Here is a 12,589-nt window from a genome sequence, read left to right as displayed (position 1 = left end):
TGTGATCCACACAATCAAAGGCTTTAACGTAGTCAAAGAAGCAGAAATAGACTTTTTCTGGAATTCTCTTGCTTTCTCCATGATCCAGCAAATGTTGGCGATTTGATCTCTAGTTCCTCTGCCTCTTCGAAACCCCACTTGTACTTCTAGTAGTTCTCAGTTCACATACTGCTGAAGCCTAGCTTGTAGGATTTTGAGCATAACCTTGCTGGCATGTGAAATGAGCGCAATTGTATGGTAGTTTGAACACTCTTTGCCGTTGCCCTTTTTTGGAACTGGAATTTTATTTATTTATTTATTTATTCATTCATTCATTCATTTCATTTCTATACCGCCCACTAGGCGAAGCTCTCTGGGCAGTTCACAAAAATTAAAACCAAACATCACACAATAAAACAATTTAAAATATATAGAACACTAAAACCACAATATAACAATACAACCACAATAAAACCTAGCAGCAGTGCAGGAGTTTAAAATACAGATTTAAAACAGCAAAGCTAAAAATTTAGAAAGCTAAAATGCCTGGGAAAATAAAAAGGTCTTCACATGGCGCCGAAAGGAATACAATGTAGGTGCCAGGCGAACCTCACTAGGGAGCTCATTCCAGAGCCGGGGTGCCACAGCAGAAAAAGCCCTCCTCCAAGTAGCCACCCGCCTCACTTCCTTTGGCAGGGGCTCACGGAGAAGGGAATATAAACTGACCTTTTCCAGTCTTGTGGCCACTGTTGAGTGTTCCAAATTTGTTGGCATATTGAGTGCAGCACTTTAACAGCATCATCTTTTAGGATTTTAAATAGCTCAGCTGGAATACTGTCATCTCCGCTAGCTTTGTTGTTAGTAATGCTTCCTAAGGCCCACTTGACTTCACTCTCTAGGATGTCCGGCTCAAGTTCAGTGACTGCACTATCATGGCTATCAGGGACATTAAGATCTTTCCTGTATAGTTCTTCTGTGTATTCTTGCCACCTCTTCTTAATCTCATCTGCTTCTGTTAGATCCCTGCCTTCTTTGTCCTTTATCATGCCCATCTTTGTACAAAACGTTCCCTTGATATCTCCAATTTTCTTGAAAAGATCTCTACTCTTTCCCATTCTGTTGTTTTCCTCGATTTCTTTGCATTGTTCATTTAAGAAGGCCTTCTTGTCTCTCCTTGCTATTCTCTGGAACTCTGCATTCAGTTGGATATATCTTCCCCTTTCTCCCTTGCTTTTCGCTTCCCTTTTTTTCCTCAGCTACTTGTAAAGCCTCATCAGACAGCCACTTGGCTTTCTTGCATTTCATTTTCTTTGGGATGGATTGAGTTGCTGCCTCCTGAACAATGTTACGGACCTCCGTCCATAGTTCCTCAGGCACTCTGTCTATCAGGTCTAATCCCTTAAATCTATTCCTCACCTCCACTGTATATTCATAAGGGATATGATTTAGGTCATACCTGAATGGTTTTCCCTATGTTCTTCAATTTAAGCTGAAATTTTGCAAGAAGCAGCTCATGATCTGAGCCACAGTCAGCTCCAGGTCTTGTTTTTACTAACTGTATAGAGCTTCTCCATCTTTGGCTGCAAAGTACATAATCAATCTGATTTCGATACTGACCATCTGGTGATGTCCATGTGTAGAGTCGCCTCTTGTGCTGTTGGAAAAGCGTGTTTGCTATGATCAGCGTGTTCTCTTGGCAAAACTCTATTAGCCTTTGGCCTGCTTCATTTTGTACACCAAGGCCACGCTTGCCTGTTATCCCGGTGATTTCTTGACTTCCTACTTTAGCATTCCAATCCCCTATGATGAAAAGGACATCTTTTTGTGGTGTTAGTTCTAGAAGGTGTTGTAGGTCTTCATAGAACCGATCAACCTCAGCTTCTTCGGCCTCAGTGGTTGGCGCATAGACTTGAATTACTGTGATGTTGAATGGTTTGCCTTGGATTCGTACTGAGATCATTCCGTCGTTTTTGAGATTGTACCCCAGTACTACTTTTCCCACCCTTTTGTTGACTATGAGTGCTACTCCATTTCTTCTAAGGGATTCTTGCCCACAGTAGTAGTTATGAAGGTCACCTGAATTAAATTCACCCATGCTTGTCCATTTTAGTTCGCTGATTCCCAAGATGTCGATGTTCAGTCTTGCCATCTCATGTTTGACCACCTCCAGCTTACCTTGATTCATTGATCTTACATTCCAGGTTCCTAAACAATATTGTTCTTTACAGCTTCAGATGTTCTTTTCACCACCAGACACATCCACAGCTGAGTGTCCTTTCGGCTTTGGCCCAGCCACTTCACGCTTTCTGGGGCTACTTGGAAATGCCCTCTGCTCTTCCCCAGTAGTATATTGGACACCTTCCGACCTGAGGGGCTCATCTTCCGGCGTCATATCTTTTAGCCTTGTGATACATTCCATGGGGTTTTCTTGGCAAGAATACTGGAGTGGGTTGCCATTTCCTTCTCCAGTGGACCACATTTTGTCAGAACTCTCTGCCATAACCCATCCGTCTTGGGTGGCCCTGCATGGCATGGCTTATGGAAAACTAAAATGCCATAGAACAGTTAAAAATATAAAACACAATACAAATATTTGAAATCATAAAATACAATATAGTACAAAACATTAAACAGCAGAGGAATCGATAAAACAGCCTTAAAAATCTAGAATGAAGTCTCTAATATAACATAAAGAACTATAATATTAAAACATGACAAAGTTGAAAACAATAAAACTAGAGTTAAAAAAACAAAAGTAAAAGCCAGCAGCAGTGCAAGGATCTTAAAACACACTTAGCATATGTTTTTAAAACTGAATGACTAAAAAGCCTTGGAGAATAAAAAGGTCTTCAAGTGGTGCCCCAAAGACCACAACGTAGGTGCCAGGTGAGCCTCTCTGGGGAGGGCATTCCACAACTGGGGTGCCACCACTGAAAAGGCTTTCTCTCTTGTAGCTGCCTGCCTCTCCTCATTTGGCAGGAGCACCTGGAGAAGGGCCTCTGAAGATGACCTTAAGTTCTAGGCAGGTATATATGGGAAGAGACAATCCTTCAGGTAACCTGGCCCCAACCTGTTTAGGGCTTTAAATGTAGGGATGGCGGAGAATTCTGCCATGGATCTCAGTGAGGCCGAATGCCAGTGCATTCGGCCCCCCGAAATCCGCAGCAGAACGAAGCCCCCCTGCCCCACCACCCTGTGAAAGTTGTGCAAAACGGAGCACCTACCTGGTGCCGTTCGCACTGCTTTGCGAATGGCGACCGTGTCTGTGGCCACCATTCGCTTCACTATTTTTGCCATAATAGGCTACGTAAATACTTACGTAGCCTATCACAGCTAATGCAGGGACGCCATTTGCGTCCCTGCGGAGGCCGTGATAGGCTACGTAAATATTTATGTAGCCTATCACGGCAAAAAAGGGAACGCAAATGGCGGCTGCCGTAGCCGCCGCCATTTGCGTTCCCTTTTTTTCGCCGTGATAGGCTACGTAAATATTTACATAGCCTATCACGGTGAAAAAAAGGGACGCAAATGGCGGCTATGGCGGCCACCATTTGCGTCCCTATGCAGCCCAGCAGCGGCCAGATGTTGCTGTGGGCGGCTCCGGCCGGCCGGCGGCTCCGCAGAGTCACTGTGGAGTGGAGCTGGCCAGCGAGGATTTCAGGGGGAGCGAAGGAGTGCCTCCCCCCCACCGCAGATGTCACGAAACGAAACAGGTGAGTCGTTTCGTACATCCCTATTTAAATGTTAATACCAGCACTTTGAATTAAGAATGGACCAGAAGCTAGTGCAGATCACAAAGTGCTGGTGCAGTATGAGCATATCAACCAGTCCCTGTCAACAATCGTGCTCCTCTGTTTCGAACCAACTGAAGTTTCTGGATCATTTTCAAGGCATCTCCACTTATGAGACATTGCAGTAATCCAAATGAGAGGTTACCAGAGGTTACCAGAGCATGGCTAACTGTAGCTAGGCTATCTCTGTCCAGGTAGTGTCATAGCTGATAAACCAGCCTGAGGTCTCCAATGTGGTGCCCGTGTCCACCAATATGCTTGGAAATACCTCTCAGCACTTGCCAGGCTCTCTGCGCCTTCTGATTTTTATTTATTTCTTAAAGTTCTTTTTTTAATTAAAAAAAAATAATGGTGAGGTTGGCATGCTTCAAATCAAAGTGCCATCTTCCAATGCCATCATTATTTGGGTTCCAAACAGTGGTTTTATGTTTTGGAACTCAGACCCCATCTCTGTCTTATACTTAGGTTCTTGAGCAAATTACCTTTTTTTTTAGCCTCAACAGTTCCCTTTCAGGGAAATGAGTGTTTCGTGACTGTCCATGCCCACCAAGGTAGTCATTTTATGAATAGACAAATCCCATGGCAGCCATTTTGTGACAGTGCCCCCAACACTCCCTCAAAATTCCAAATGTGGACACCAGCCCCCAAAGGTTGAGGACTCCATGTTGAAAAAAGTGCTCTGTGTCACTGAGGCCACCTGTGCCTCCAGTAATGTTGCTAGATCCAAGAGCACCCCCAAATGGTACACCTGATCCTATAGAGGGAGGGCAACCCTCTTCAAAACAGGCTGACCCCCACTCAGCCAGGGCTAATCAAACCACCCACTAACATGACCTGTGTTATGGATTGAGTCTCAGTTCACTCAGCAGTTAGTTGCTTCCAGCTGGTTCCCTATGGTGGTAGTGTCAAAGAGAGGCAGAGGGGCTGATATAAATATCCTCAGCCCAAGCCAAGGCCTCTCTCTGTTCCAGCCACTGCCACCAAGACTCTTGTTGCTACTACTGAAACTGGTGCGAAGATATGTAGCAGAAAAAAACTTGTCTTAAAGATGTACGGACCAAGCCACTTACGTCTTCTCAGCTTTCTGTAGGCTTGCACGCACTGTGGACTGGGTCTGGATCTGCACTTCCTGAGGCTGAGGCCATCTTCTTCACATTACATGTCTACGTAGTATGCCATAACTAATAACATCGCTTCATTCCTGTTCATCCCGTAAGCTAACCTTGCAGCTGGGGAACATGCATCCTGCCATTGCCTAGGAATTGCAGCTCAGTCTTCTTCTCCCTCAGACCCGGGTGACTGGTGGTATCAGGAGGGCGAGCTGCTCCTGTTTGTCTTGTCTCTGAGTGGTTTGGAAAACCTTGGCTCAAAGTGCAGGAGTGTTGATGCATGCTCACCTAAATGCAAGTTTTTATTTGGATTGTAATGTTGCTGTGGCAGGATTTCAATTTTCCTCTTAAAGGCCATGTTATGTAACTATCATTGTACATTATTGTAAATTCAATTATTTTCTGTCGGAGCATTATGGCGCATGATGAATTACTGGCATTATGTTAATGATATATTGAAAAATAAGTAGTATAAACATTTTGCTAGAGGTACACTTAGGCTGTGAGCCTACACACACACACGCACACATACACACTTGCCCGGGAGTACGTCTATTGCCCGGGAGTACGTCTATTGCCCGGGAGTACGTCTATTGAACTCAATAGGATTTACTTCTGCATAGACATGCATAGGACTGAACTGTTAAACTTGGAGGTGGGGTTCCCCCACCCCACCCATTGGCAGGGACCCAAAGAGTTTTTAGGCTGGCTTACAGGTTGCGTAAGCCCAGTGGAATTTTCTACTTTTTATCTTTGAATTACAGATCTCCCTGCCCACATCAGACAATTTTTTTTTGAAACTTCTCCCAGTTTCAAATGCAGTTTGCCATGCTTTGTATGAAAGGCTGCTGTCTGAGGAAAAAATCAGTCTGAAGACCTTTTGGGTTCACGGAACCAGGAACTCCACAGCTCTTTGTATCCTGTCATGTATGCGTCGCCTACTGACTATAGTTCTGAATAAGGTTGCTATCAAAGGGGAACAATAATCTCTGGTGGGCTATAAAAATTGAATCCTAAACACCTTATGCCAGAGTAGAAGAGGCGAGGGGGGGGGGGGTCATCTACAAACCAACTGTTTCTAGCTAAATCTGAGAATGAGGATGTGCTCCTAGCCACAGGAAAAGTGTTTCCTTAGTCACAGCAGTTAATCATACCAATGGGGAGAAATGTGTACAGTTGGTTCCAAAGTTCTGTTTCCAGCTGATTTCCACCCTCCTCCATTTAAAATGATTCATTTTTAAAAATATATTTTGGGGGGTTCTAACTCACAGTATGACTGAGTAAACAGTAGCCAGGTTCTTGGAAAAGCAGAGGCTCTCTTAAGTGTCTGAGGCGTAGCTCCGTCTCTAAACCAAGCGCCCCGTGCATCTTGGTGACGAACGTTAGGAGAGGAAGAGAGATGAGAACGGTGAGGCCAGTCTATTGACATCAGTGCGGTCCACATTGTACCTGCTAATGTGACTCTGCCCCTCAGCCTCCCAGTCCCTCCAGTTTGCTAGAAACCACGCGAGCTGCTTGTGAGTTCATGTTTGCGCTGCGCTCCCCTCAACCAAAGAGGCTATTAATTGCCGGGAGATTGAAAGCAACTCAATTCCTTCTTCAAAGGTGGAAACAAGAGGGGGATTTCCACGAGTAATTATTCAAGCCATGCCTGTGCAGTGCACTGTAGGCAAGAGTAAATTGATCCGGCTGCTGGTGAGGCTGTATGGAAAAGTGCCCAAGGGGGGCCAGGAATGCATCAACAGATGGAAGAGGGTTGTGTTGTCATCACGTGCTTGCCCTGGTCTGCTGAGCATGCTCCAGCTTGATCTTCGCCTCTAAGCTCAGAGCTTTTCGCTTCCCTGTCTGTGCTGACTTGCAGTGTGAAGCAAAATTTCCAGCCGATGTTGCAACCTCTGTTCGTGAAATAAAATGGATAATTTTAGATTAGCTGAAACTGCCTTGATGTTTTCCCCTTCTATACCTCCACCCCTTCCCCAAACATCCTGGCAATGATAACCTTCTCTGCTTTACTACGCCACCGAAATCCTCCCAGTGACAAAGTCTACAAAAAGGCTGAGAGAGCCCAGCTATCTACGCAAATAACCCAATTTGGAAAGTTAACCTGTAACCCGAGGCTATGAAAACACAGATTCCACTCTCCAGATGGCAGAGTTCAAAGTCTCAGTGACTTCCTGGCTGAATGTGCTCAATTAAAAGCCTATTTCAGCTAAAATAGGGGGGAAAGTAGAAAACTAGTAACAAGTTGCTTATTGAGTTATGTCTCCTAGATTCAATCAAATTTATTTTATTCCTGCTTATTTTGTTACCAATATCCAAATGAATAATTTATTCTATTCAAATAATGTGCATTTTACCAATATGTTTGTCTATTATGCTCTTAAGGATTTACCGCCCTTTCCCATTTATCTGAACTTTAGCTTATGTGAATGACTAAATGGCACCCATGATGTCATTTGGATGAATTGGTTTGTATTCTTTGTAGTCTTTGCCTTAAAGCTACTCATCTCTGAGGGGTTTTAATAGCTAAGTTTCCAGTACACATGGTGGCAGAAGAAAGGTTGAAAATGTGACTTCATTTTTTATGTCTTTCTCATGACTGTTGGATACATTTTTTCTATATCATTACAACTAAATCTATATTTTGACTGTCACGGAGGGTGGCCAGGTGTCCTACTTTACAGAGGACAGTCCTCTGTTTTGGAGAGCTGGCAGAGGACAACCTTCTACTTGAAAGTGTCCTCTATTTGAAGAGGTTTTTCCAGTCCAAGTCTGGTTTAAAGTCCAAGAACCATAAGGAGGGAGAGCAGGGGGGTCTTGAAGTTGCCCATCAGCAGCTCCTAGACAGCAGACTGAGCAGGCAAACAGGTCTCCTGGTCACTCTTCTCCACTATGGTGAGATGTATTGCATTTCTATTAATGTTATAGTTATTGTTCCTAAATTGGCACCTATACATATACATTTGCACATGGAAACGTTGTGTACATTAGTGTCTTCTTTTGTCCTCTTTTTTGGTGAAGTGTTGCTCTTTTTTTGGCAATGCCTAAGTGGCCACCCTACCCAGCAGTAGCTATTCCATCAGGATGTAAAACAGAGAGACAGATGGGAGCAGGGCCACCCCATTGCCTGTACTGAGAGACCGGCTTCATTCGGCTCTCCTCCCTGAACAGTTTCCATCCTCGTTGGTTGTTATAAGAACTCTATAACTTTAAAAGCTGGTGCCTGGATTGGTTTTTTCCATCTTCCCTCCCCATCCCTTTTTTTCTTTTGTGTCATATCTTTTAGACTGTAAACCTGAGGGCAGGGACTGTCCTGTTTTGTATTGGTCTATCAGCTGCTCTGGGAGCCTTTTCAGATGAAGAGTAGGGTAAAAATGCTTTCAATAAAGGATAAATCCTTTATTGTATCATACAACAACACATACTTGGAATGAAAGGCAAAGGCATAACAACAGAGAGTGAGGCCTTTAATGTATTCCCCAAAGAACCTTCAGGTGTGGAGAAAGCAATCAAGTTTTTCTTCAAGCTGCCATATTGAACCTAAATTGTCATTTTTGACAGCCATGGATTTATGAAGGGAAGGAAGCAATGCAGTACAGAACCCATATAACTTGTGCAATGTCTGTTGCATCAGTACTAACAGCATTCTTTTAATCAACAAAATGCTTCCTATCTCATTAAGATTCATGTCAACCCTGTCAGAAAATAGGTGTGAACTCTTGAAATAAAAAACAACAACATCCTAGTATCTGGGCAGGGCCTGGTAAGGGCAGAGCCCAAAGAAAAATCTCTAGGTGAAGCCAAAAACAGAGCCCAGCAGGTTTCTAGTCAGTCTGGGGGTGGAGCCCAGTGGGTCTTAAGGCGGAGCCAGCACAAAAGCTGACTTTTTACCTCAGGGGTGGGCAGATCTCCAGATGTTTTGGATTTCAGCTCCCAGAAGCCTTGGTCAGCATGGCGAATGGTCAGGAATGCTGGGAGTTAAAACGTCTGGAGAACTACTTTCTACTCACCCTGTTTTACCTAAGATGTACTGATCATGATGGTGATGATGATCATTACAAACTGTTTGAATTCTTGTTCCTGGTACGGAGGACACAATAGGAAAGGCTTGAACACACACAGAATGTTTATTTACATACTCTTTCTTCCAGCCTTTGTCTTCTTTCCTCTTCCCTGCATTCTCTTTTCTCCTTCTTTGTTACTATGGCCCTCTAGGGATAAAACTACTTGAAAAAGAAACTGGGAAGAGGGTCTACAGCTATGAGGATACAACTCAGAGGGGAATAATATGGCCAGGTCCTGTACCTCTTGCTTTTCTGATAAATGGCCCCATACATCACCACCACCCTACATACAAATCAGCAGAGCCAGGCCATGTTTTGGGAGGTTGGTTAGCAACTCTGTCAAGAAGGTTTTGCTGAGAGATTTACCCACAATCAGCCAGGGCAATTTCTCACAGGAAGAGGGTTCTTTCAGGTGAAGGACTCTTAGCACAAGCAACCAGAAGGCGTTGTGCAACAAGTCCATCTTTTTTCTTTTTCCTGCAGTAATGAAAAAGATGGGGAAACACAGGAGGATTACGAGTAGGGCACAATGGCATCTGGATCCCCTGTAATATTCCTTAGATGAGGAGGGGCGATAGTGCCATAAAAGCCTCATCTGGAAGCACACCCCCCCCCCAGAACACAGCAATAGAAGATTTGCGAGCGAGTTGTGCAAGTGGCCGGTTTTGTGTTATGAAAAATATGTGAAGGGATAATTGATGCATTTCCCTTAGGTACTTTATGAGCTGTTATAGTAGCTGTGAATATTAAGGGACACTTACACTCCAATCTTTCCTAAAGGAAATCAACCCTGAGTGCCCATTGGAAGGACAGATACTGAAGCTGAAGCTCAAATATTTTGGCCACCTAATGCGAAGAGAAAACTCCCTGGAAAAGACCCTGATGCTGGGAAAGATTGAAGGCAAAAGGAGAAGGGGACGGCAGAGGATGAGATGGCTAGATAGCATCACCGATGCAATGGATATGGACTTGAGCACGCTCTGGGAGAGAGCGCAGGACAGGAAGGCCTGGCGTGCTATGGTCCATGGGGTCACAAAGAGTCGGACACGACTGAACGACTGAACAACAACACTCCAGTCTTAAGCATATTTGCTTGGAAGGAAGTGGGTCCTTTCCATTGCGATGCCACAGAATCAAGTGTATTTATAAAAGAACATGTTCATAAAGTAGGACAGTTCAGTTCCTACTTCAGCACTACCGACATATCATAAAAATAAATTTAAAAGCACAAGAACATTGAGAACTTTAAACTGCACTGGTAATAAGTTTGTCTGGTGGGCAAAGAATAAAACACTTCTAACAACAATTCTTTTTAAAGAACACATGTTCTTCCCTTCCTGAGCTAAGTGTTAATTCTGCCAAAAAAAGACTGCGGAAGTGTGAAGTTTAGATATCTGCTGTCTTAACTCTTGCCATGTGGATTGTTGCAGAGTGTTTGCACCTCGGGTTGTTTTTTAATGCAAAGCAGAAGAGCAAAGATAAACTTCATCCAGTTGGTTTGGCTTTGCCCTCACAGGCAGGGTCATTAAGGAAAACAGCATCTGAGAACTGCTGGCAGAACCCTTGCATGGACTGAGGTACGCTCCAGGAAAACAGCACTCTAAGTTCCAAGCAGAGAGCTTACGATTAATTTTGCAGGCATTTATTGTGCAATGTCAAATGGCTACTGGCCAGCTCAGGAGTTAAGCCAGGAGATGACTATCAAACAAAGCTGTTATATTTGGCAGCTTTCCCCAAAGCTGCTGTGCAAAACAGACATATTGAAGCTAATTTCTGGATTTACTAGATGCATACTTTTTATCCTTGGGATTCCCCCCCCCCTTCTCTTTTGAAATGGAAAAAAAAAAAACATGTTCTGACTTCCAGATTGCATATAGTTTTCAAGGTCAAGATTCATACCATGGACAGTTTCATGTCTTCTTTAGATGTTTACTAAGACAACTTCTGCTCCCCACCCCCGCAGTCAACTCTTCCAGGGTGACCTTAGAAGGAGTTGGTTATGTGTTATTTCACTTTCTAAAAATGAAACTGTGCATCCCATGAAGAACTCGACTGTCTCGGTCTAGCTAAAAGATATGAGGGGGTGGAGGATGGTGAGAATGACCAATAAGAAAGACTAGTTTGAGATTGCATTTGGAAATGCTCTCCTTTTCAGGTTTACCTTGGCTTAAGGTCAGTCAGAAAACTGTGTTTAGACAGTACCTGGCATGCATGCTTCAACAATAAAGCTTAATGTGTAACCGGGTTTTGTGTTTCTTCTGTGTCAGCAGTTGGCAAGGGGATACTGTAAATAAGGATCCCTGTGAGTAAATAGATATATATGTGGAAAGGGGAGGGGGCATCTGGTGTAAGCAGTTTTGAAATTTATGCCCATGTTATTTTAAGTGATAAGCTTATTTGAGTAGCCTGCCAGCCATGCAGATGCCTTGGTCTCAAAAACAGGAAAGAGCCTTATTTTTTAAAAAATTACTTTCTGAGACAACATTAGGGACTTGAAAAAAGAAACTGACTTTGAGGTTATGTGATTCTACTTCCTTATTAGTATAATGATTTAAGTGATGCTAAGCATCATGGGACAGCAGTCCTGCTAACCACAAACCCCAACAGTTATGATGACAAAGTTCTAAAACAGGCCATGGTGCTTTCGGAAGAAATGAGAAATCAAAATCCCTCTGGGGTTAAACAGTGTGTGTGTGGTTGAAATGGATTAATGCAGAAATTATTGGAAATTACCATTAAAAAGGATTTTTTAAAAACAAATTGTTGCCCAAAGCTTTCAAGAATCTTTGAGATTTACTGCCTCATTTTTGTTAGCTGGAAACTTGCTAAAGAAGTTTAAAGCATTCATGATGGACTCTTGAAAGTGTTGGTCCCTTCCTTGAGAAATGAGGTGCCTTTAATCTCTAGTTAATACTGATCTCCGCATAGTCTCTTTTCCAAGTCTTGATTGATCTTTTTTTTTCCACTAAAAGGATGTGGGTTGCATTGCCCTCCTAGACAGGGTCATTAAGGAAAATAGCACCTGAAAACTGAGGGCAGAACTCTTGTGTAGATTGACATCTAAGCATCTAAGTGTGACTGATAGGCAGCCATCTATGATTAAACAAACTACCAGGTTGGTGTAAAGGCTCACTGAAATGTCTGTTTTTAAAGAATCAGTGCACAGAAGATATAGAAAAGGTATCATAAAAACACATACAAACAGATATATTTTATTATCCAGTGCAGAAAGGAAACCCCATAAAGTTTGGTTCAAGAGTTTTCTTAATATCTGGAATGTTTGGATAAGGAAATTTGGCCCAAGTTCACCTACTAACTATTATCCTTGGCCAAAAACACACGTGTTGTGTTTTTTTTTAAGTTCTCTGATAATCACTTAGGTATGTTCTCTCCCCTGCACTTAAGGTGCTATGCCACCACTCACAAGTTATGATTTTCCTGCTTTAAATGTCACCAGTCCCACTTTTGCTAGTGTGGAAGAAGACATTCCTTCAGTTGCCTACCTAAGATGCTGGACCATAGTGCACTTTGACTAACCTCAGAGCTTTCCTACACAAGGCATTTATTGTGCACTTGTCATTCCTTACTCATGGTTGTTTATGGGTTCTTTAAACAATGTTGTGACCCTCCTGTTACCATTCTGTTT

At 43.2% G+C, this 12,589-nt stretch overlaps 1 long non-coding RNA gene across 2 annotated transcripts in view; it reads right to left on the bottom strand.

Annotated features, from left to right (window-relative positions):
• The window catches only part of LOC146359814 (uncharacterized), a 51,841-nt gene extending 45,007 nt beyond the window's left edge, over positions 1-6,834 (bottom strand). The window contains exon 1 of one of the 2 annotated variants that reach the window (XR_014786793.1): positions 4,841-6,834. This is a non-coding gene — a long non-coding RNA (uncharacterized LOC146359814). The remainder of the gene's footprint in view (positions 1-4,840) is intronic. The other variant, XR_014786792.1, reaches the window with a different exon arrangement.
• Positions 6,835-12,589: the final 5,755 nt, after the last annotated feature.

This window comes from Heloderma suspectum, chromosome 1 (assembly GCF_057233095.1).
Source record: "Heloderma suspectum isolate Gila_16-S chromosome 1, 16-S_ref, whole genome shotgun sequence".
In the NCBI taxonomy this organism is placed as follows: Eukaryota; Metazoa; Chordata; class Lepidosauria; order Squamata; family Helodermatidae; genus Heloderma; species Heloderma suspectum.
Note: the sequence above shows the minus strand (reverse complement) of the source record. Positions and strands in the feature narration are given on the sequence as shown.